Below are 27,536 nucleotides of genomic sequence, written 5' to 3'. Positions count from 1 at the left end.
TTGGTGTTGTTTTTGATTTTGCTGCATATTATTCAGACATCCCCAACCTCAAAGCAGCAGTATCTTTGTCCTCAGCATCCTTATTTTCCACTGGGCTTTGTGGACAGGAATGTCTTTTTCTACATGTTCTATCTTTAAACTGTTCATCTTATGCCTAATAACTGTCGCTCAGCATTGACACCTGGTGGATGTTATGTTGTCAAAGTCAAAAAAAGTCAAAGTCCGCTTTATTGTCAATTTCTTCACGTTAAGACACACAAAGAGATCGAAATTACGTTTCCCACCGTCCCACGGTCATGCAGATGTTATGCCGAATAAGAACAGATTCAGACTTGATTCTTACTAGCTATCTTTTTGACTGTTTTTTTCTTGTTGACTAATATTTGTTGCGTATGTACTGTTTTTACTCGCTTAGTGGTTTTCTTGCATACTGTTTTTTCTAAAATTCAAGAGTTTTTAATCGCCATGTTTAAGCGTGCCAAAAAAGGAATTTGACTCCGGTACATCACAGTCTCTGTTCAACATTTAGGTGAGTAACAACACTCAGGAAATTTGAAAAATGACAAATATTCTCTAACATCCCCTGATCTTAAACTCCCAGGAGGGCAAGGAAAAACTCAAAACTCCAACTAGGGGAAATGAGAAACCTTCAGAAGAGAAGACAGATGGGAGGGTCCCTCTTCCGTGATGACCAGGCTGCAATGGATGCAGAGAGGACACAGACTACAAACAGTGTAGACAATTCAAAAAAGGTGTGGACAGCAGGATGTTATTGCACAGCAATGACTCTGAGACTCTTAAGAGTGGTGTGAGTTCATCAGAGCAACAGCCTAGGGGAAGAAGCTGTCTCTCAATGTACATATTCACCTGGAGTTTCCAATTTTTGTAACCTATTTGTATTGTTCCAACTTCAACAGGTTACGCTCAATCCCACTTCATGTATACATCATTCATTTGACAGCGTTTTTCCTTTCTAATTTATTAATTTTGCCACCAATTCAACCCATTTCAACATTTAGCTCATGCATATTATGCCTACCTACTCTACAACTTCTCACTTAATAATTTGAAATTTATAACTTTGAAATTCATGTCAAATCATATGAAATTTGCTTTTTCCTTCTAATTCCTTCATTATTTGGCAAATTAAACCTGTTCCAACTTTCAACATATTTCTGTAGCATTCCCCAAATCTTTAAATATAATTATCATTTTTTGCACTTAATGCAAAAAGCATTCCCCAAGATATTTTCAGCTTCTTCGCCTTCACACGCAATTTCTCCAGAAATTGCATTTTCTAGTTGTGTGAAGGCGATGGCCTTCACACATATGTTATTCTACTCCATTCACTTTATTATTATTATTATTATTATTATTATTATTATTCTATTTTATTCTCCGCGATTTCTGTCCTTCTACTTCTTCCACACAATTCAACCCATTCACTCCATTCCACTTTTCACTCATTCCAACTATTCCCGAGATGAGCGCTTCCATTTTTGGTATTCCGAAAATTCTCCGATTCCGCAAAATTCCCAAATTCCCGACAAATTTTTCCCCATTCATTCTCAATGGCACATTCAACGTTTCACATTCACGTCATTCCAGTTTCAAATTCACGTCATTCCAGTTTCAAATTCACGTCATTCAGCACATTCACATCACATTGGGAAAGATTCTCAACATTCCCCAAATTCCCACTTCCCAAAAATTCCGCAAAATTCCACCAAATTCCCCAAAATTCAGTTTTTCACCTCTAAATTCCACGTTTTTCAACCGATTCAACCCATTCCAGTTTTCAACTCTTCATATTCTTCCACGCTATTCCCCAAATTCCCACTTCCCAAAAATTCCGCATTTTCAAATTTGAAATTCCACCAAATTCCACTAAATTCCCCAAAATTCCGTTATTCACCTCTAAATTCCACGTTTTTCAACCGATTCAACCCATTCCAGTTTTCAACTCTTCATATTCTTCCACGCTATTCCCCAAATTCCCACTTCCCAAAAATTCCGCATTTTCAAATTTGAAATTCCACCAAATTCCACCAAATTCCACTAAATTCCCCAAAATTCCGTTATTCACCTTTAAATTCCACGTTTTTCAACCGATTCAACCCATTCCAGTTTTCAACTCTTCATATTCTTCCACGCTATTCCCCAAATTCCCACTTCCCAAAAATTCCGCATTTTCAAATTTGAAATTCCACCAAATTCCACCAAATTCACCCAAATTCCGTTTTTCACCTCTAAATTCCACGTTTTTCAACGGATTCAACCCATTCCAACTTTATTCACCTTATGCTTCCCATATTCACCCCCTTGACCCCCACTTCCACTATGTGGCGGCCATCTTGGATTGACCCTAAAGTGACCCCAATGAGCCCTGATTGGACCGGAAGTGACCCCAGGGACCCCGGAAGTGACCCCAAATAGACCGGAAGTGACCCCCAATGAACCGGAAGTGACCTCAGGCAAACCGGAAGTGACCTCAGGCAAACCGGAAGTGACCCTAAATAAACCGGAAGTGACCTCAGGCAAACCGGAAGTGACCCCAGGTAAACCGGAAGTGACCCAAATAAACAGGAAGTGACCTCAGGTAAACCGGAAGTGACCCAAATAAACCGGAAATGACCAAAATAAAACCAGAAGTGACCCAAAAAATATTCAGCTTCTTCGCCTTCACACGCAATTTCTCCAGAAATTGCAAATTCTAGTTATTATTATTATTCTATTTTATTCTCCGCGATTTCTGTCCTTCTACTTCTTCCACACAATTCAACCCATTCACTCCATTCCACTTTTCACTCATTCCAACTATTCCCGAGATGAGCGCTTCCATTTTTGGTATTCCGAAAATTCTCCGATTCCGCAAAATTCCCAAATTCCCGACAAATTTTTCCCCATTCATTCTCAATGGCACATTCAACGTTTCACATTCACGTCATTCCAGTTTCAAATTCACGTCATTCCAGTTTCAAATTCACGTCATTCAGCACATTCACATCACATTGGGAAAGATTCTCAACATTCCCCAAATTCCCACTTCCCAAAAATTCCGCAAAATTCCACCAAATTCCCCAAAATTCAGTTTTTCACCTCTAAATTCCACGTTTTTCAACCGATTCAACCCATTCCAGTTTTCAACTCTTCATATTCTTCCACGCTATTCCCCAAATTCCCACTTCCCAAAAATTCCGCATTTTCAAATTTGAAATTCCACCAAATTCCACTAAATTCCCCAAAATTCCGTTATTCACCTCTAAATTCCACGTTTTTCAACCGATTCAACCCATTCCAGTTTTCAACTCTTCATATTCTTCCACGCTATTCCCCAAATTCCCACTTCCCAAAAATTCCGCATTTTCAAATTTGAAATTCCACCAAATTCCACCAAATTCCACTAAATTCCCCAAAATTCCGTTATTCACCTTTAAATTCCACGTTTTTCAACCGATTCAACCCATTCCAGTTTTCAACTCTTCATATTCTTCAACGCTATTCCCCAAATTCCCACTTCCCAAAAATTCCGCATTTTCAAATTTGAAATTCCACCAAATTCCACCAAATTCCACCAAATTCCACCAAATTCCCCAAAATTCCATTATTCACCTCTAAATTCCACGTTTTTCAACCGATTCAACCCATTCCAGTTTTCAACTCTTCATATTCTTCCACGCTATTCCCCAAATTCCCACTTCCCAAAAATTCCGCATTTTCAAATTTGAAATTCCACCAAATTCCCCAAAATTCCGTTTTTCACCTCTAGTTTCCACATTATTCAACCGATTCAACCCATTCCAGCTTTCAACTCTTCATATTCTTCCACGCTATTCCCCAAATTCCCACTTCCCAAAAATTCCGCGTTTTCAAATATGAAATTCCACAAAATTCCACAAAATTCCCCCAAATTCCACAAAATTCCGTTTTTCACCTCTAAATTCTACGTTTCTCGAGAAATTCAACTCATTCCAAAATCATTCCACAGTATTCCCTAAAAAAAAAATTCAGCTTTTTCGCCTTCACACGCAATTTCTCCAGAAATTGCAAATTCTAGTTATTATTCTTCTTCTTCTATTTTATTCTCCGCGATTTCTGTCCTTCTACTTCTTCCACACAATTCAACCCATTCACTCCATTCCACTTTTCACTCATTCCAACTATTCCCGAGATGAGCGCTTCCATTTTTGGTATTCCGAAAATTCTCCGATTCCGCAAAATTCCCAAATTCCCGACAAATTTTTCCCCATTCATTCTCAATGGCACATTCAACGTTTCACATTCACGTCATTCCAGTTTCAAATTCACGTCATTCAGCACATTCACATCACATTGGGAAAGATTCTCAACATTCCCCAAATTCCCACTTCCCCAAAATTCCGCCAAATTCCCAAAAAATTCCCCAAAATTCCGTTTTTCACCTCTAAATTCCACGTTTTTCAACCCATTCAACCCATTCCAGTTTTCAACTCTTCATATTCTTCCACGCAATTCCCCAAATTCCCACTTCCCAAAAATTCTGCATTTTCAAATTTGGAATTCCACCAAATTCCACCAAATTCCCCAAAATTCCGTTTTTCACCTCTAGTTTCCACATTATTCAACCGATTCAACCCATTCCAGCTTTCAACTCTTCATATTCTTCCACGCTATTCCCCAAATTCCCACTTCCCAAAAATTCCGCGTTTTCAAATTTGAAATTCCACCAAATTCCACCAAATTCCACCAAATTCCCCAAAATTCCGTTTTTCACCTCAAAATTCTACGTTTCTCGAGAAATTCAACTCATTCCAAAATCATTCCACAGTATTCCCCCAAAAAAAAATTCAGCTTTTCGCCTTCACACGCAATTTCTCCAGAAATTGCAAATTCTAGTTATTATTGTGTGAAGGCGAAGGCCTTCACACATATGTTATTCTACTCCATTCACTTTATTATTATTATTGTGTGAAGGCGAAGGCCTTCACACATATGTTATTCTACTCCATTCACTTTATTATTATTATTATTATTGTGTGAAGGCGATGGCCTTCACACATATGTTATTCTACTCCATTCACTTTATTATTATTATTATTATTATTATTATTATTATTCTATTTTATTCTCCGCGATTTCTGTCCTTCTACTTCTTCCACACAATTCAACCCATTCACTCCATTCCACTTTTCACTCATTCCAACTATTCCCGAGATGAGCGCTTCCATTTTTGGTATTCCGAAAATTCTCCGATTCCGCAAAATTCCCAAATTCCCGACAAATTTTTCCCCATTCATTCTCAATGGCACATTCAACGTTTCACATTCACGTCATTCCAGTTTCAAATTCACGTCATTCCAGTTTCAAATTCACGTCATTCAGCACATTCACATCACATTGGGAAAGATTCTCAACATTCCCCAAATTCCCACTTCCCAAAAATTCCGCAAAATTCCACCAAATTCCCCAAAATTCAGTTTTTCACCTCTAAATTCCACGTTTTTCAACCGATTCAACCCATTCCAGTTTTCAACTCTTCATATTCTTCCACGCTATTCCCCAAATTCCCACTTCCCAAAAATTCCGCATTTTCAAATTTGAAATTCCACCAAATTCCACTAAATTCCCCAAAATTCCGTTATTCACCTCTAAATTCCACGTTTTTCAACCGATTCAACCCATTCCAGTTTTCAACTCTTCATATTCTTCCACGCTATTCCCCAAATTCCCACTTCCCAAAAATTCCGCATTTTCAAATTTGAAATTCCACCAAATTCCACCAAATTCCACTAAATTCCCCAAAATTCCGTTATTCACCTTTAAATTCCACGTTTTTCAACCGATTCAACCCATTCCAGTTTTCAACTCTTCATATTCTTCCACGCTATTCCCCAAATTCCCACTTCCCAAAAATTCCGCATTTTCAAATTTGAAATTCCACCAAATTCCACCAAATTCACCCAAATTCCGTTTTTCACCTCTAAATTCCACGTTTTTCAACGGATTCAACCCATTCCAACTTTATTCACCTTATGCTTCCCATATTCACCCCCTTGACCCCCACTTCCACTATGTGGCGGCCATCTTGGATTGACCCTAAAGTGACCCCAATGAGCCCTGATTGGACCGGAAGTGACCCCAGGGACCCCGGAAGTGACCCCAAATAGACCGGAAGTGACCCCCAATGAACCGGAAGTGACCTCAGGCAAACCGGAAGTGACCTCAGGCAAACCGGAAGTGACCCTAAATAAACCGGAAGTGACCTCAGGCAAACCGGAAGTGACCCCAGGTAAACCGGAAGTGACCCAAATAAACAGGAAGTGACCTCAGGTAAACCGGAAGTGACCCAAATAAACCGGAAATGACCAAAATAAAACCAGAAGTGACCCAAAAAATATTCAGCTTCTTCGCCTTCACACGCAATTTCTCCAGAAATTGCAAATTCTAGTTGTGTGAAGGCGATGGCCTTCACACATATGTTATTCTACTCCATTCACTTTATTATTATTATTATTATTATTATTATTATTATTCTATTTTATTCTCCGCGATTTCTGTCCTTCTACTTCTTCCACACAATTCAACCCATTCACTCCATTCCACTTTTCACTCATTCCAACTATTCCCGAGATGAGCGCTTCCATTTTTGGTATTCCGAAAATTCTCCGATTCCGCAAAATTCCCAAATTCCCGACAAATTTTTCCCCATTCATTCTCAATGGCACATTCAACGTTTCACATTCACGTCATTCCAGTTTCAAATTCACGTCATTCCAGTTTCAAATTCACGTCATTCAGCACATTCACATCACATTGGGAAAGATTCTCAACATTCCCCAAATTCCCACTTCCCAAAAATTCCGCAAAATTCCACCAAATTCCCCAAAATTCAGTTTTTCACCTCTAAATTCCACGTTTTTCAACCGATTCAACCCATTCCAGTTTTCAACTCTTCATATTCTTCCACGCTATTCCCCAAATTCCCACTTCCCAAAAATTCCGCATTTTCAAATTTGAAATTCCACCAAATTCCACTAAATTCCCCAAAATTCCGTTATTCACCTCTAAATTCCACGTTTTTCAACCGATTCAACCCATTCCAGTTTTCAACTCTTCATATTCTTCCACGCTATTCCCCAAATTCCCACTTCCCAAAAATTCCGCATTTTCAAATTTGAAATTCCACCAAATTCCACCAAATTCCACTAAATTCCCCAAAATTCCGTTATTCACCTTTAAATTCCACGTTTTTCAACCGATTCAACCCATTCCAGTTTTCAACTCTTCATATTCTTCCACGCTATTCCCCAAATTCCCACTTCCCAAAAATTCCGCATTTTCAAATTTGAAATTCCACCAAATTCCACCAAATTCACCCAAATTCCGTTTTTCACCTCTAAATTCCACGTTTTTCAACGGATTCAACCCATTCCAACTTTATTCACCTTATGCTTCCCATATTCACCCCCTTGACCCCCACTTCCACTATGTGGCGGCCATCTTGGATTGACCCTAAAGTGACCCCAATGAGCCCTGATTGGACCGGAAGTGACCCCAGGGACCCCGGAAGTGACCCCAAATAGACCGGAAGTGACCCCCAATGAACCGGAAGTGACCTCAGGCAAACCGGAAGTGACCTCAGGCAAACCGGAAGTGACCCTAAATAAACCGGAAGTGACCTCAGGCAAACCGGAAGTGACCCCAGGTAAACCGGAAGTGACCCAAATAAACAGGAAGTGACCTCAGGTAAACCGGAAGTGACCCAAATAAACCGGAAATGACCAAAATAAAACCAGAAGTGACCCAAAAAATATTCAGCTTCTTCGCCTTCACACGCAATTTCTCCAGAAATTGCAAATTCTAGTTATTATTATTATTCTATTTTATTCTCCGCGATTTCTGTCCTTCTTCTTCTTCCACACAATTCAACCCATTCACTCCATTCCACTTTTCACTCATTCCAACTATTCCCGAGATGAGCGCTTCCATTTTTGGTATTCCGAAAATTCTCCGATTCCGCAAAATTCCCAAATTCCCGACAAATTTTTCCCCATTCATTCTCAATGGCACATTCAACGTTTCACATTCACGTCATTCCAGTTTCACATTCACGTCATTCCAGTTTCAAATTCACGTCATTCAGCACATTCACATCCCATTGGGAAAGATTCTCAACATTCCCCAAATTCCCACTTCCCAAAAATTCCGCCAAATTCCCCAAAATTCCCCAAAATTCCGTTTTTCACCTCTAAATTCCACGTTTTTCAACCGATTCAACCCATTCCAGTTTTCAACTCTTCATATTCTTCCACGCTATTCCCCAAATTCCCACTTCCCAAAAATTCCGCATTTTCAAATTTGAAATTCCACCAAATTCCACCAAATTCCCCAAAATTCCGTTTTTCACCTCTAAATTCCACGTTTTTCAACCCATTCAACCCATTCCAGCTTTCAACTCTTCATATTCTTCCACGCAATTCCCCAAATTCCCACTTCCCAAAAATTCTGCATTTTCAAATTTGAAATTCCACCAAATTCCACCAAATTCCCCAAAATTCCGTTTTTCACCTCTAGTTTCCACATTATTCAACCGATTCAACCCATTCCAGCTTTCAACTCTTCATATTCTTCCACGCTATTCCCCAAATTCCCACTTCCCAAAAATTCCGCGTTTTCAAATTTGAAATTCCACCAAATTCCACCAAATTCCACCAAATTCCCCAAAATTCCGTTTTTCACCTCAAAATTCTACGTTTCTCGAGAAATTCAACTCATTCCAAAATCATTCCACAGTATTCCCCAAAAAAAAAATTCAGCTTTTCGCCTTCACACGCAATTTCTCCAGAAATTGCAAATTCTAGTTATTATTATTATTGTGTGAAGGCGAAGGCCTTCACACATATGTTATTCTACTCCATTCACTTTATTATTATTATTGTGTGAAGGCGAAGGCCTTCACACATATGTTATTCTACTCCATTCACTTTATTATTATTATTGTGTGAAGGCGATGGCCTTCACACATATGTTATTCTACTCCATTCACTTTATTATTATTATTATTATTATTATTATTATTATTCTATTTTATTCTCCGCGATTTCTGTCCTTCTACTTCTTCCACACAATTCAACCCATTCACTCCATTCCACTTTTCACTCATTCCAACTATTCCCGAGATGAGCGCTTCCATTTTTGGTATTCCGAAAATTCTCCGATTCCGCAAAATTCCCAAATTCCCGACAAATTTTTCCCCATTCATTCTCAATGGCACATTCAACGTTTCACATTCACGTCATTCCAGTTTCAAATTCACGTCATTCCAGTTTCAAATTCACGTCATTCAGCACATTCACATCACATTGGGAAAGATTCTCAACATTCCCCAAATTCCCACTTCCCAAAAATTCCGCAAAATTCCACCAAATTCCCCAAAATTCAGTTTTTCACCTCTAAATTCCACGTTTTTCAACCCATTCAACCCATTCCAGTTTTCAACTCTTCATATTCTTCCACGCTATTCCCCAAATTCCCACTTCCCAAAAATTCCGCATTTTCAAATTTGAAATTCCACCAAATTCCACCAAATTCCACCAAATTCCACCAAATTCCCCAAAATTCCATTATTCACCTCTAAATTCCACGTTTTTCAACCGATTCAACCCATTCCAGTTTTCAACTCTTCATATTCTTCCACGCTATTCCCCAAATTCCCACTTCCCAAAAATTCCGCATTTTCAAATTTGAAATTCCACCAAATTCCCCAAAATTCCGTTTTTCACCTCTAGTTTCCACATTATTCAACCGATTCAACCCATTCCAGCTTTCAACTCTTCATATTCTTCCACGCTATTCCCCAAATTCCCACTTCCCAAAAATTCCGCGTTTTCAAATATGAAATTCCACAAAATTCCACAAAATTCCCCCAAATTCCACAAAATTCCGTTTTTCACCTCTAAATTCTACGTTTCTCGAGAAATTCAACTCATTCCAAAATCATTCCACAGTATTCCCTAAAAAAAAAATTCAGCTTTTTCGCCTTCACACGCAATTTCTCCAGAAATTGCAAATTCTAGTTATTGTGTGAAGGCGATGGCCTTCACACATATGTTATTCTACTCCATTCACTTTATTATTATTATTATTATTATTATTATTATTATTATTCTATTTTATTCTCCGCGATTTCTGTCCTTCTACTTCTTCCACACAATTCAACCCATTCACTCCATTCCACTTTTCACTCATTCCAACTATTCCCGAGATGAGCGCTTCCATTTTTGGTATTCCGAAAATTCTCCGATTCCGCAAAATTCCCAAATTCCCGACAAATTTTTCCCCATTCATTCTCAATGGCACATTCAACGTTTCACATTCACGTCATTCCAGTTTCAAATTCACGTCATTCCAGTTTCAAATTCACGTCATTCAGCACATTCACATCACATTGGGAAAGATTCTCAACATTCCCCAAATTCCCACTTCCCAAAAATTCCGCAAAATTCCACCAAATTCCCCAAAATTCAGTTTTTCACCTCTAAATTCCACGTTTTTCAACCGATTCAACCCATTCCAGTTTTCAACTCTTCATATTCTTCCACGCTATTCCCCAAATTCCCACTTCCCAAAAATTCCGCATTTTCAAATTTGAAATTCCACCAAATTCCACTAAATTCCCCAAAATTCCGTTATTCACCTCTAAATTCCACGTTTTTCAACCGATTCAACCCATTCCAGTTTTCAACTCTTCATATTCTTCCACGCTATTCCCCAAATTCCCACTTCCCAAAAATTCCGCATTTTCAAATTTGAAATTCCACCAAATTCCACTAAATTCCCCAAAATTCCGTTATTCACCTCTAAATTCCACGTTTTTCAACCCATTCAACCCATTCCAGTTTTCAACTCTTCATATTCTTCCACGCTATTCCCCAAATTCCCACTTCCCAAAAATTCCGCATTTTCAAATTTGAAATTCCACCAAATTCCACCAAATTCCACTAAATTCCCCAAAATTCCGTTATTCACCTTTAAATTCCACGTTTTTCAACCGATTCAACCCATTCCAGTTTTCAACTCTTCATATTCTTCCACGCTATTCCCCAAATTCCCACTTCCCAAAAATTCCGCATTTTCAAATTTGAAATTCCACCAAATTCCACCAAATTCCCCAAAATTCCGTTTTTCACCTCTAAATTCCACGTTTTTCAACGGATTCAACCCATTCCAACTTTATTCACCTTATGCTTCCCATATTCACCCCATTGACCCCCACTTCCACTATGTGGCGGCCATCTTGGATTGACCCTAAAGTGACCCCAATGAGCCCTGATTGGACCGGAAGTGACCCCAGGGACCCCGTAAGTGACCCCAAATAGACCGGAAGTGACCCCCAATGAACCGGAAGTGACCTCAGGCAAACCGGAAGTGACCTCAGGCAAACCGGAAGTGACCCTAAATAGACCGGAAGTGACCTCAGGCAAACCGGAAGTGACCCCAGGTAAACCGGAAGTGACCCAAATAAACCGGAAGTGACTCAAATAAACCGGAAGTGACCCAAATAAACCGGAAATGACCAAAATAAAACCAGAAGTGACCCAAATCACACCGGAAGTGACGATTGCAACAAAAAGTGCCCCAAATAGCTACATTTTCGCTAACTTTTTCAATTTTTGTCCGATTCAACTCGTTTCAACATTTAACTCCGAAAGTGACAATTAGAAAGCCATATATTTAGTTTTGTTCCAAATTTCAAAACTTTTTGGCGCAATTTTTTTTTAAAATTCCCATTCATTCTCAATGGAGATTTATTATTTGCTCTAACTTTGACATTTTTTAACCGATTTAACCCATTCCAGCTTTCAACTCTTCATATTCTTCCACGTTTTTTTTCCAAATTCCCACTTCAGAAAAATTCCACATTTTCAAATTTGAAATTCCACCAAATTCCACTAAATTCCACCAAATTCCCTAAAATTCCGTTTTTCACCTCTAAATTCTACGTTTCTCGAGAAATTCAACTCATTCCAAAATCATTCCACAGTATTCCCTAAAAAAAAAATTCAGCTTTTTCGCCTTCACACGCAATTTCTCCAGAAATTGCAAATTCTAGTTATTATTATTATTCTTCTTCTTCTTCTATTTTATTCTCCGCGATTTCTGTCCTTCTACTTCTTCCACACAATTCAACCCATTCACTCCATTCCACTTTTCACTCATTCCAACTATTCCCGAGATGAGCGCTTCCATTTTTGGTATTCCGAAAATTCTCCGATTCCGCAAAATTCCCAAATTCCCGACAAATTTTTCCCCATTCATTCTCAATGGCACATTCAACGTTTCACATTCACGTCATTCCAGTTTGAAATTCACGTCATTCCAGTTTCAAATTCACGTCATTCAGCACATTCACATCACATTGGGAAAGATTCTCAACATTCCCCAAATTCCCACTTCCCAAAAATTCCGCAAAATTCCACCAAATTCCCCAAAATTCAGTTTTTCACCTCTAAATTCCACGTTTTTCAACCGATTCAACCCATTCCAGTTTTCAACTCTTCATATTCTTCCACGCTATTCCCCAAATTCCCACTTCCCAAAAATTCCGCATTTTCAAATTTGAAATTCCACCAAATTCCACTAAATTCCCCAAAATTCCGTTATTCACCTCTAAATTCCACGTTTTTCAACCGATTCAACCCATTCCAGTTTTCAACTCTTCATATTCTTCCACGCTATTCCCCAAATTCCCACTTCCCAAAAATTCCGCATTTTCAAATTTGAAATTCCACCAAATTCCACCAAATTCCACTAAATTCCCCAAAATTCCGTTATTCACCTTTAAATTCCACGTTTTTCAACCGATTCAACCCATTCCAGTTTTCAACTCTTCATATTCTTCCACGCTATTCCCCAAATTCCCACTTCCCAAAAATTCCGCATTTTCAAATTTGAAATTCCACCAAATTCCACCAAATTCCCCAAAATTCCGTTTTTCACCTCTAAATTCCACGTTTTTCAACGGATTCAACCCATTCCAACTTTATTCACCTTATGCTTCCCATATTCACCCCATTGACCCCCACTTCCACTATGTGGCGGCCATCTTGGATTGACCCTAAAGTGACCCCAATGAGCCCTGATTGGACCGTAAGTGACCCCAGGGACCCCGTAAGTGACCCCAAATAGACCGGAAGTGACCCCCAATGAACCGGAAGTGACCTCAGGCAAACCGGAAGTGACCTCAGGCAAACCGGAAGTGACCCTAAATAGACCGGAAGTGACCTCAGGAAAACCGGAAGTGACCCCAGGTAAACCGGAAGTGACCCAAATAAACCGGAAGTGACTCAAATAAACCGGAAGTGACCCAAATAAACCGGAAATGACCAAAATAAAACCGGAAGTGACCCAAATCACACCGGAAGTGACTATTGCAACAAAAAGTGCCCCAAATAGCTACATTTTCGCTAACTTTTTCAATTTTTGTCCGATTCAACTCGTTTCAACATTTAACTCCGAAAGTGACAATTAGAAAGCCATATATTTAGTTTCGTTCCAAATTTCAAAACTTTTTGGCGCAAATTTTTTTTTAAATTCCCATTCATTCTCAATGGAGATTTATTATTTACTCTAACTTCTACATTTTTTAACCGATTCAACCCATTCCAGCTTTCAACTCTTCATATTCTTCCACGCTATTCCCCAAATTCCCACTTCCCAAAAATTCCGCATTTTCAAATTTGAAATTCCACCAAATTCCACCAAATTCACCCAAATTCCGTTTTTCACCTCTAAATTCCACGTTTTTCAACGGATTCAACCCATTCCAACTTTATTCACCTTATGCTTCCCATATTCACCCCCTTGACCCCCACTTCCACTATGTGGCGGCCATCTTGGATTGACCCTAAAGTGACCCCAATGAGCCCTGATTGGACCGGAAGTGACCCCAGGGACCCCGGAAGTGACCCCAAATAGACCGGAAGTGACCCCCAATGAACCGGAAGTGACCTCAGGCAAACCGGAAGTGACCTCAGGCAAACCGGAAGTGACCCTAAATAAACCGGAAGTGACCTCAGGCAAACCGGAAGTGACCCCAGGTAAACCGGAAGTGACCCAAATAAACAGGAAGTGACCTCAGGTAAACCGGAAGTGACCCAAATAAACCGGAAATGACCAAAATAAAACCAGAAGTGACCCAAAAAATATTCAGCTTCTTCGCCTTCACACGCAATTTCTCCAGAAATTGCAAATTCTAGTTATTATTGTGTGAAGGCGATGGCCTTCACACATATGTTATTCTACTCCATTCACTTTATTATTATTATTATTATTAGTGTGAAGGTGAAGACCTTCACACTATTGTTATTCCTGTCCTTTATTATTATTATTATTATTTTACTTATTCTGCCTGTTTTTTCGCCGTTAAACTACTTCCACATACTTCAACCGATTCACTCCGTTCCACTTTTCACTTATTCCAAATATTCAGGAATCGCGCGCTCAAATTTTATACATTCAAAAAATTTTCCGTTTTCACAAAATTCACAAATTTCCGGCAATTTTTCCCCATTCATTCTTAATGGCAGATTCAACATTTCACATTTACGTTGTTCCAGTTTGAAATTCACATAATTCAACCCATTCAAATCACATTGGGGACATTCCCAAACTTGGCATATTCAAAATTTTCACATATTCACGTTTCAAAATTTCACAAAATTTCACAAAATTCCACAAAATTCCACAAAATTTCCTTTTTCACTTCTAATTTCAACATACTTCAACCGATTCGACTCGTTCCAACTTTCAACTGTTCATCTTTTCCCTACCTATTCCACACCTTCCCATTCAGCAAAAATTTCACATTTTTCAAATTTGAAATTCAACCAAATTCTGCAAAATTCTCGTTTTTCACCTCTAGTTTCCACATTTTTCAACCGATTCAACCCATTCCACTTTTCAACTCTTCATATTCTTCCTCCCTATTCCCCAAATTCCCACTTAACAAAAATTCCACATTTTTCAAATTTGAAATTCAACCAAAATTTCCTTTTTCCACTCTAATTTCAACATTCTTCAACCGATTCAACCCATTCCAATTGTATTCACTATGTTCAACTTATGCATTTTCGCTAACTTTTTCAATTTTTGTCCGATTCAACCCGTTTCAACATTTATCTCCGAGAGTGACAACTAGACAGCCGTATATTTCGTTTCGTTCCAAATTTCAAAACTTTTTGGCGCAATTTTTTTTTAAAATTCCCATTCATTCTCAATGGGGATTTATAATTTGCTCTAACTTCTACATTTTTCAACCGATTCAACCCATTCCAACTTTCAACTCTTCATATTCTTCCTGCCTATTCCCCAAATTCAAACTTACCATAAATTCCACATTTTCAAATTTGAAATTCAACCAAATTTTCCGAAATTTCCCTTTTCCACTCTAATTTCTACATTTTTCAACCGATTCAACTCGTTTCAACTTTCAACTCTTCCTATTCTTCCTCCCTATTCCCCAAATTCACACTTACCATAAATTCCACATTTTCAAATTTGAAATTCAACCGAATTTTCCGAAATTTCCTTTTTCCGCTCTAATTTCGACATTTTTCAACCGATTCGACTCGTTTCAACATCATTCTTCGGCATTCCCCGAGTATTTCTTCAACTTCTTCACCTTCACACGCAATTTCCTCAGGAATTGCAAATTCTAGTTATTAGTGTGAAGGTGAAGACCTTCACACTATTGTTATTCCTGTCCTTTATTATTATTATTATTATTAGTGTGAAGGTGAAGACCTTCACACTATTGTTATTCCTGTCCTTTATTAGTGTGAAGGTGAAGACCTTCACACTATTGTTATTCCTGTCCTTTATTAGTGTGAAGGTGAAGACCTTCACACTATTGTTATTCCTGTCCTTTATTATTATTATTATTATTATTATTAGTGTGAAGGTGAAGACCTTCACACTATTGTTATTCCTGTCCTTTATTATTATTATTATTATTATTATTATTTTACTTATTCTGCCTACTTTTTCGGCGTTTAACTACTTCCACATACTTCAACCTATTCACTCCGTTCCACTTTTCACTTATTTCAAATATTCATGACAATTGTGCTCACATTTCAAACATTCAAAAAATTTTCCGTTTTCACAAAATTCACAAATTTCCGGCAATTTTTCCCCATTCATTCTTAATGGCAGATTCAACATTTCACATTTACGTTGTTCCAGTTTGAAATTCACATCATTCAACCCATTCAAATCACATTGGGGACATTCCCAAACTTGGCAAATTCAAAATTTTCACATATTCACGTTTCAAAATTTCACAAAATTTCACAAAATTCCACAAAATTCCACAAAATTTCCTTTTTCACTTCTAATTTCAACATACTTCAACCGATTCAACTCGTTCCAACTTTCAACTGTTCATCTTTTCCCTACCTATTCCACACCTTCCCATTCAGCAAAAATTTCACATTTTTCAAATTTGAAATTCAACCAAATTCTGCAAAATTCTCGTTTTTCACCTCTAGTTTCCACATTTTTCAACCGATTCAACCCATTCCACTTTTCAACTCTTCATATTCTTCCTACCTATTCCCCAAATTCCCACTTAACAAAAATTCCACATTTTTCAAATTTGAAATTCAACCAAAATTTCCTTTTTCCACTCTAATTTCAACATTCTTCAACCGATTCAACCCATTCCAATTGTATTCACTATGTTCAACTTATGCATTTTCGCTAACTTTTTCAATTTTTGTCCGATTCAACCCGTTTCAACATTTATCTCCGAGAGTGACAACTAGACAGCCGTATATTTCGTTTCGTTCCAAATTTCAAAACTTTTTGGCGCAATTTTTTTTAAAAATTCCCATTCATTCTCAATGGGGATTTATAATTTGCTCTAACTTCTACATTTTTCAACCGATTCAACCCATTCCAACTTTCAACTCTTCATATTCTTCCTGCCTATTCCCCAAATTCAAACTTACCATAAATTCCACATTTTCAAATTTGAAATTCAACCAAATTTTCCAAAATTTCCCTTTTCCACTCTAATTTCTACATTTTTCAACCGATTCGACTCGTTTCAACTTTCAACTCTTCATATTCTTCCTCCCTATTCCCCAAATTCACACTTACCATAAATTCCACATTTTCAAATTTGAAATTCAACCAAATTTTCCGAAATTTCCTTTTTCCGCTCTAATTTCGACATTTTTCAACCGATTCGACTCGTTTCAACACCATTCTTCGGCATTCCCCGAGTATTTATTCAACTTCTTCACCTTCACACGCAATTTCCTCAGGAATTGCAAATTCTAGTTATTATTATTATTATTATTTTACTTATTCTGCCTACTTTTTCGGCGTTCAACTACTTCCACATACTTCAACCTATTCACTCCGTTCCACTTTTCACTTATTTCAAATATTCATGACAATTGTGCTCAGATTTTATACATTCAAAAAATTTTCCGTTTTCACAAAATTCACAAATTTCCGGCAATTTTTCCCCATTCATTCTTAATGGCAGATTCAACATTTCACATTTACGTTGTTCCAGTTTGAAATTCACATCATTCAACCCATTCAAATCACATTGGGGACATTCCCAAACTTGGCAAATTCAAAATTTTCACATATTCACGTTTCAAAATTTCACAAAATTTCACAAAATTCCACAAAATTCCACAAAATTTCCTTTTTCACTTCTAATTTCAACATACTTCAACCGATTCAACTCGTTCCAACTTTCAACTGTTCATCTTTTCCCTACCTATTCCACACCTTCCCATTCAGCAAAAATTTCACATTTTTCAAATTTGAAATTCAACCAAATTCTGCAAAATTCTCGTTTTTCACCTCTAGTTTCCACATTTTTCAACCCATTCAACCCATTCCACTTTTCAACTCTTCATATTCTTCCTACCTATTCCCCAAATTCCCACTTAACAAAAATTCCACATTTTTCAAATTTGAAATTCAACCAAAATTTCCTTTTTCCACTCTAATTTCAACATTCTTCAACCGATTCAACCCATTCCAATTGTATTCACTATGTTCAACTTATGCATTTTCGCTAACTTTTTCAATTTTTGTCCGATTCAACCCGTTTCAACATTTATCTCCGAGAGTGACAACTAGACAGCCGTATATTTCGTTTCGTTCCAAATTTCAAAACTTTTTGGCGCAATTTTTTTTTAAAATTCCCATTCATTCTCAATGGGGATTTATAATTTGCTCTAACTTCTACATTTTTCAACCGATTCAACCCATTCCAACTTTCAACTCTTCATATTCTTCCTGCCTATTCCCCAAATTCAAACTTACCATAAATTCCACATTTTGAAATTTGAAATTCAACCAAATTTTCCAAAATTTCCCTTTTCCACTCTAATTTCTACATTTTTCAACCGATTCAACTCGTTTCAACTTTCAACTCTTCATATTCTTCCTCCCTATTCCCCAAATTCACACTTACCATAAATTCCACATTTTCAAATTTGAAATTCAACCGAATTTTCCGAATTTTCCTTTTTCCGCTCTAATTTCGCCATTTTTCAACCGATTCGACTCGTTTCAACATCATTCTTCGGCATTCCCCGAGTATTTATTCAACTTCTTCACCTTCACACGCAATTTCCTCAGGAATTGCAAATTCTAGTTATTATTATTATTATTTTACTTATTCTGCCTGTTTTTTCGCCGTTAAACTACTTCCACATACTTCAACCGATTCACTCCGTTCCACTTTTCACTTATTCCAAATATTCAGGAATCGCGCGCTCAAATTTTATACATTCAAAAAATTTTCCGTTTTCACAAAATTCACAAATTTCCGGCAATTTTTCCCCATTCATTCTTAATGGCAGATTCAACATTTCACATTTACGTTGTTCCAGTTTGAAATTCACATAATTCAACCCATTCAAATCACATTGGGGACATTCCCAAACTTGGCAAATTCAAAATTTTCACATATTCACGTTTCAAAATTTCACAAAATTCAACAAAATTCAACAAAATTCAACAAAATTTCCTTTTTCCACTCTAATTTCCACATTTTTCAACCGATTCAACCCATTCCACTTTTCAACTCTTCATATTCTTCCTACCTATTCCCCAAATTCCCACTTAACAAAAATTCCACATTTTTCAAATTTGAAATTCAACCAAAATTTCCTTTTTCCACTCTAATTTCAACATTCTTCAACCGATTCAACCCATTCCAATTGTATTCACTATGTTCAACTTATGCATTTTCGCTAACTTTTTCAATTTTTGTCCGATTCAACCCGTTTCAACATTTATCTCCGAGAGTGACAACTAGACGGCCGTATATTTCGTTTCGTTCCAAATTTCAAAACTTTTTGGCGCAATTTTTTTTAAAAATTCCCATTCATTCTCAATGGGGATTTATAATTTGCTCTAACTTCTACATTTTTCAACCGATTCAACCCATTCCAACTTTCAACTCTTCATATTCTTCCTGCCTATTCCCCAAATTCAAACTTACCATAAATTCCACATTTTCAAATTTGAAATTCAACCAAATTTTCCGAAATTTCCCTTTTCCACTCTAATTTCTACATTTTTCAACCGATTCAACTCGTTTCAACTTTCAACTCTTCATATTCTTCCTCCCTCTTTCCCAAATTCACACTTACCATAAATTCCACATTTTCAAATTTGAAATTCAACCAAATTTTCCGAAATTTCCTCTTTCCACTCTAATTTCGACATTTTTCAACCGATTCGACTCGTTTCAACATCATTCTTCGGCATTCCCCGAGTATTTCTTCAACTTCTTCACCTTCACACGCAATTTCCTCAGGAATTGCAAATTCTAGTTATTATTATTATTATTAGTGTGAAGGTGAAGACCTTCACACTATTGTTATTCCTGTCCTTTATTATTATTATTATTATTAGTGTGAAGGTGAAGACCTTCACACTATTGTTATTCCTGTCCTTTATTATTATTATTATTATTATTATTATTATTATTATTTTACTTATTCTGCCTACTTTTTCGGCGTTTAACTACTTCCACATACTTCAACCGATTCACTCCGTTCCACTTTTCACTTATTCCAAATATTCATGACACGGCTGTTCACATTTTCTTCATTCAAAAAATTTTCCGTTTTCACAAAATTCACAAATTTCCGGCAATTTTTCCCCATTCATTCTTAATGGCAGATTCAACATTTCACATTTACGTTGTTCCAGTTTGAAATTCACATCATTCAACCCATTCAAATCACATTGGGGACATTCCCAAACTTGGCAAATTCAAAATTTTCACATATTCACGTTTCAAAATTTCACAAAATTCCACAAAATTCCACAAAATTCCACAAAATTTCCTTTTTCACTTCTAATTTCAACATACTTCAACCGATTCAACTCGTTCCAACTTTCAACTGTTCATCTTTTCCCTACCTATTCCACACCTTCCCATTCAGCAAAAATTTCACATTTTTCAAATTTGAAATTCAACCAAATTCTGCAAAATTCTCGTTTTTCACCTCTAGTTTCCACATTTTTCAACCGATTCAACCCATTCCACTTTTCAACTCTTCATATTCTTCCTACCTATTCCCCAAATTCCCACTTAACAAAAATTCCACATTTTTCAAATTTGAAATTCAACCAAAATTTCCTTTTTCCACTCTAATTTCAACATTCTTCAACCGATTCAACCCATTCCAATTGTATTCACTATGTTCAACTTATGCATTTTTGCTAACTTTTTCAATTTTTGTCCGATTCAACCCGTTTCAACATTTATCTCCGAGAGTGACAACTAGACAGCCGTATATTTCGTTTCGTTCCAAATTTCAAAACTTTTTGGCGCAATTTTTTTTAAAAATTCCCATTCATTCTCAATGGGGATTTATAATTTGCTCTAACTTCTACATTTTTCAACCGATTCAACCCATTCCAACTTTCAACTCTTCATATTCTTCCTGCCTATTCCCCAAATTCAAACTTACCATAAATTCCACATTTTCAAATTTGAAATTCAACCAAATTTTCCAAAATTTCCCTTTTCCACTCTAATTTCTACATTTTTCAACCGATTCAACTCGTTTCAACTTTCAACTCTTCATATTCTTCCTCCCTATTCCACAAATTCACACTTACCATAAATTCCAAATTTTCAAATTTGAAATTCAACCAAATTTTCCGAAATTTCCTTTTTCCGCTCTAATTTCGACATTTTTCAACCGATTCGACTCGTTTCAACATCATTCTTCGGCATTCCCCGAGTATTTATTCAACTTCTTCACCTTCACACGCAATTTCCTCAGGAATTGCAAATTCTAGTTATTATTATTATTATTTTACTTATTCTGCCTACTTTTTCGGCGTTTAACTACTTCCACATACTTCAACCGATTCACTCCGTTCCACTTTTCACTTATTCCAAATATTCATGACACGGCTGTTCACATTTTCTTCATTCAAAAAATTTTCCGTTTTCACAAAATTCACAAATTTCCGGCAATTTTTCCCCATTCATTCTTAATGGCAGATTCAACATTTCACATTTACGTTGTTCCAGTTTGAAATTCACATCATTCAACCCATTCAAATCACATTGGGGACATTCCCAAACTTGGCAAATTCAAAATTTTCACATATTCACGTTTCAAAATTTCACAAAATTCCACAAAATTCCACAAAATTCCACAAAATTTCCTTTTTCACTTCTAATTTCTACATACTTCAACCGATTCAACTCGTTCCAACTTTCAACTGTTCATCTTTTCCCTACCTATTCCACACCTTCCCATTCAGCAAAAATTTCACATTTTTCAAATTTGAAATTCAACCAAATTCTGCAAAATTTCCTTTTTCCACTCTAATTTCCACATTTTTCAACCGATTCAACCCATTCCACTTTTCAACTCTTCATATTCTTCCTACCTATTCCCCAAATTCCCACTTAACAAAAATTCCACATTTTTCAAATTTGAAATTCAACCAAAATTTCCTTTTTCCACTCTAATTTCAACATTCTTCAACCGATTCAACCCATTCCAATTGTATTCACTATGTTCAACTTATGCATTTTCGCTAACTTTTTCAATTTTTGTCCGATTCAACCCGTTTCAACATTTATCTCCGAGAGTGACAACTAGACAGCCGTATATTTCGTTTCGTTCCAAATTTCAAAACTTTTTGGCGCAATTTTTTTTTAAAATTCCCATTCATTCTCAATGGGGATTTATAATTTGCTCTAACTTCTACATTTTTCAACCGATTCAACCCATTCCAACTTTCAACTCTTCATATTCTTCCTGCCTATTCCCCAAATTCAAACTTACCATAAATTCCACATTTTGAAATTTGAAATTCAACCAAATTTTCCAAAATTTCCCTTTTCCACTCTAATTTCTACATTTTTCAACCGATTCAACTCGTTTCAACTTTCAACTCTTCATATTCTTCCTCCCTATTCCCCAAATTCACACTTACCATAAATTCCACATTTTCAAATTTGAAATTCAACCGAATTTTCCGAATTTTCCTTTTTCCGCTCTAATTTCGCCATTTTTCAACCGATTCGACTCGTTTCAACATCATTCTTCGGCATTCCCCGAGTATTTATTCAACTTCTTCACCTTCACACGCAATTTCCTCAGGAATTGCAAATTCTAGTTATTATTATTATTATTATTTTACTTATTCTGCCTACTTTTTCGGCGTTTAACTACTTCCACATACTTCAACCGATTCACTCCGTTCCACTTTTCACTTATTCCAAATATTCATGACACGGCTGTTCACATTTTCTTCATTCAAAAAATTTTCCGTTTTCACAAAATTCACAAATTTCCGGCAATTTTTCCCCATTCATTCTTAATGGCAGATTCAACATTTCACATTTACGTTGTTCCAGTTTGAAATTCACATCATTCAACCCATTCAAATCACATTGGGGACATTCCCAAACTTGGCAAATTCAAAATTTTCACATATTCACGTTTCAAAATTTCACAAAATTCCACAAAATTCCACAAAATTTCCTTTTTCACTTCTAATTTCAACATACTTCAACCGATTCAACTCGTTCCAACTTTCAACTGTTCATCTTTTCCCTACCTATTCCACACCTTCCCATTCAGCAAAAATTTCACATTTTTCAAATTTGAAATTCAACCAAATTCTGCAAAATTCCCTTTTTCCACTCTAATTTCCACATTTTTCAACCGATTCAACCCATTCCACTTTTCAACTCTTCATATTCTTCCTACCTATTCCCCAAATTCCCACTTAACAAAAATTCCACATTTTTCAAATTTGAAATTCAACCAAAATTTCCTTTTTCCACTCTAATTTCAACATTCTTCAACCGATTCAACCCATTCCAATTGTATTCACTATGTTCAACTTATGCATTTTCGCTAACTTTTTCAATTTTTGTCCGATTCAACCCGTTTCAACATTTATCTCCGAGAGTGACAACTAGACAGCCGTATATTTCGTTTCGTTCCAAATTTCAAAACTTTTTGGCGCAATTTTTTTTAAAAATTCCCATTCATTCTCAATGGGGATTTATAATTTGCTCTAACTTCTACATTTTTCAACCGATTCAACCCATTCCAACTTTCAACTCTTCATATTCTTCCTGCCTATTCCCCAAATTCAAACTTACCATAAATTCCACATTTTGAAATTTGAAATTCAACCAAATTTTCCAAAATTTCCCTTTTCCACTCTAATTTCTACATTTTTCAACCGATTCAACTCGTTTCAACTTTCAACTCTTCATATTCTTCCTCCCTATTCCCCAAATTCACACTTACCATAAATTCCACATTTTCAAATTTGAAATTCAACCAAATTTTCCGAAATTTCCTTTTTCCGCTCTAATTTCGACATTTTTCAACCGATTCGACTCGTTTCAACATCATTCTTCGGCATTCCCCGAGTATTTATTCAACTTCTTCACCTTCACACGCAATTTCCTCAGGAATTGCAAATTCTAGTTATTATTATTATTATTATTTTACTTATTCTGCCTGTTTTTTCGCCCTTTAACTACTTCCACATACTTCAACCGATTCACTCCGTTCCACTTTTCACTTATTCCAAATATTCATGACATGGGTGCTCACATTTCAAACATTCAAAAAATTTTCCGTTTTCACAAAATTCACAAATTTCCAGAAATTTTTCCCCATTCATTCTTAATGGCAGATTCAACATTTCACATTTACGTTGTTCCAGTTTGAAATTCACATCATTCAACCCATTCAAATCACATTGGGGACATTCCCAAACTTGGCAAATTCAAAATTTTCACATATTCACGTTTCAAAATTTCACAAAATTTCACAAAATTCCACAAAATTCCACAAAATTTCCTTTTTCACTTCTAATTTCAACATACTTCAACCGATTCAACTCGTTCCAACTTTCAACTGTTCATCTTTTCCCTACCTATTCCACACCTTCCCATTCAGCAAAAATTTCACATTTTTCAAATTTGAAATTCAACCAAATTCTGCAAAATTCTCGTTTTTCACCTCTAGTTTCCACATTTTTCAACCCATTCAACCCATTCCACTTTTCAACTCTTCATATTCTTCCTACCTATTCCCCAAATTCCCACTTAACAAAAATTCCACATTTTTCAAATTTGAAATTCAACCAAAATTTCCTTTTTCCACTCTAATTTCAACATTCTTCAACCGATTCAACCCATTCCAATTGTATTCACTATGTTCAACTTATGCATTTTCGCTAACTTTTTCAATTTTTGTCCGATTCAACCCGTTTCAACATTTATCTCCGAGAGTGACAACTAGACAGCCGTATATTTCGTTTCGTTCCAAATTTCAAAACTTTTTGGCGCAATTTTTTTTTAAAATTCCCATTCATTCTCAATGGGGATTTATAATTTGCTCTAACTTCTACATTTTTCAACCGATTCAACCCATTCCTACTTTCAACTCTTCATATTCTTCCTGCCTATTCCCCAAATTCAAACTTACCATAAATTCCACATTTTGAAATTTGAAATTCAACCAAATTTTCCAAAATTTCCCTTTTCCACTCTAATTTCTACATTTTTCAACCGATTCAACTCGTTTCAACTTTCAACTCTTCATATTCTTCCTCCCTATTCCCCAAATTCACACTTACCATAAATTCCACATTTTCAAATTTGAAATTCAACCGAATTTTCCGAAATTTCCTTTTTCCGCTCTAATTTCAACATTTTTCAACCGATTCCACTCGTTTCAACATCATTCTTCGGCATTCCCCGAGTATTTCTTCAACTTCTTCACCTTCACACGCAATTTCCTCAGGAATTGCAAATTCTAGTTATTATTAGTGTGAAGGTGAAGACCTTCACACTATTGTTATTCCTGTCCTTTATTATTATTATTATTATTATTATTATTATTTTACTTATTCTGCCTACTTTTTCGGCGTTTAACTACTTCCACATACTTCAACCGATTCACTCCGTTCCACTTTTCACTTATTCCAAATATTCATGACACGGCTGTTCACATTTTCTTCATTCAAAAAATTTTCCGTTTTCACAAAATTCACAAATTTCCGGCAATTTTTCCCCATTCATTCTTAATGGCAGATTCAACATTTCACATTTACGTTGTTCCAGTTTGAAATTCACATCATTCAACCCATTCAAATCACATTGGGGACATTCCCAAACTTGGCAAATTCAAAATTTTCACATATTCACGTTTCAAAATTTCACAAAATTTCACAAAATTCCACAAAATTCCACAAAATTTCCTTTTTCACTTCTAATTTCAACATACTTCAACCGATTCAACTCGTTCCAACTTTCAACTGTTCATCTTTTCCCTACCTATTCCACACCTTCCCATTCAGCAAAAATTTCACATTTTTCAAATTTGAAATTCAACCAAATTCTGCAAAATTCTCGTTTTTCACCTCTAGTTTCCACATTTTTCAACCGATTCAACCCATTCCACTTTTCAACTCTTCATATTCTTCCTACCTATTCCCCAAATTCCCACTTAACAAAAATTCCACATTTTTCAAATTTGAAATTCAACCAAAATTTCCTTTTTCCACTCTAATTTCAACATTCTTCAACCGATTCAACCCATTCCAATTGTATTCACTATGTTCAACTTATGCATTTTCGCTAACTTTTTCAATTTTTGTCCGATTCAACCCGTTTCAACATTTATCTCCGAGAGTGACAACTAGACGGCCGTATATTTCGTTTCGTTCCAAATTTCAAAACTTTTTGGCGCAATTTTTTTTTAAAATTCCCATTCATTCTCAATGGGGATTTATAATTTGCTCTAACTTCTACATTTTTCAACCGATTCAACCCATTCCAACTTTCAACTCTTCATATTCTTCCTGCCTATTCCCCAAATTCAAACTTACCATAAATTCCACATTTTCAAATTTGAAATTCAACCAAATTTTCCGAAATTTCCCTTTTCCACTCTAATTTCTACATTTTTCAACCGATTCAACTCGTTTCAACTTTCAACTCTTCATATTCTTCCTCCCTATTCCCCAAATTCACACTTACCATAAATTCCACATTTTCAAATTTGAAATTCAACCAAATTTTCCGAAATTTCCTTTTTCCGCTCTAATTTCCACATTTTTCAACCGATTCGACTCGTTTCAACATCGTTCTTCGGCATTCCCCGAGTATTTCTTCAACTTCTTCACCTTCACACGCAATTTCCTCAGGAATTGCAAATTCTAGTTATTATTATTATTTTACTTATTCTGCCTACTTTTTCGGCGTTTAACTACTTCCACATACTTCAACCGATTCACTCCGTTCCACTTTTCACTTATTCCAAATATTCATGACACGGCTGTTCACATTTTCTTCATTCAAAAAATTTTCCGTTTTCACAAAATTCACAAATTTCCGGCAATTTTTCCCCATTCATTCTTAATGGCAGATTCAACATTTCACATTTACGTTGTTCCAGTTTGAAATTCACATCATTCAACCCATTCAAATCACATTGGGGACATTCCCAAACTTGGCAAATTCAAAATTTTCACATATTCACGTTTCAAAATTTCACAAAATTCCACAAAATTCCACAAAATTCCACAAAATTTCCTTTTTCACTTCTAATTTCAACATACTTCAACCGATTCAACTCGTTCCAACTTTCAACTGTTCATCTTTTCCCTACCTATTCCACACCTTCCCATTCAGCAAAAATTTCACATTTTTCAAATTTGAAATTCAACCAAATTCTGCAAAATTCTCGTTTTTCACCTCTAGTTTCCACATTTTTCAACCGATTCAACCCATTCCACTTTTCAACTCTTCATATTCTTCCTACCTATTCCCCAAATTCCCACTTAACAAAAATTCCACATTTTTCAAATTTGAAATTCAACCAAAATTTCCTTTTTCCACTCTAATTTCAACATTCTTCAACCGATTCAACCCATTCCAATTGTATTCACTATGTTCAACTTATGCATTTTTGCTAACTTTTTCAATTTTTGTCCGATTCAACCCG

At 36.2% G+C, this 27,536-nt stretch overlaps 1 protein-coding gene across 1 annotated transcript in view; it reads left to right on the top strand.

Annotated features, from left to right (window-relative positions):
- wdr11 (WD repeat domain 11) overlaps positions 1 to 27,536 on the top strand; it is a 97,842-nt gene that overhangs the window by 44,582 nt on the left and 25,724 nt on the right. The window lies entirely within an intron of this gene.

Source organism: Syngnathus leptorhynchus, chromosome 10 (genome assembly GCF_054491065.1).
Source record: "Syngnathus leptorhynchus isolate UIUO chromosome 10, UIUO_Slep, whole genome shotgun sequence".
Lineage (NCBI taxonomy): Eukaryota > Metazoa > Chordata > Actinopteri > Syngnathiformes > Syngnathidae > Syngnathus > Syngnathus leptorhynchus.
Note: the sequence above shows the minus strand (reverse complement) of the source record. Positions and strands in the feature narration are given on the sequence as shown.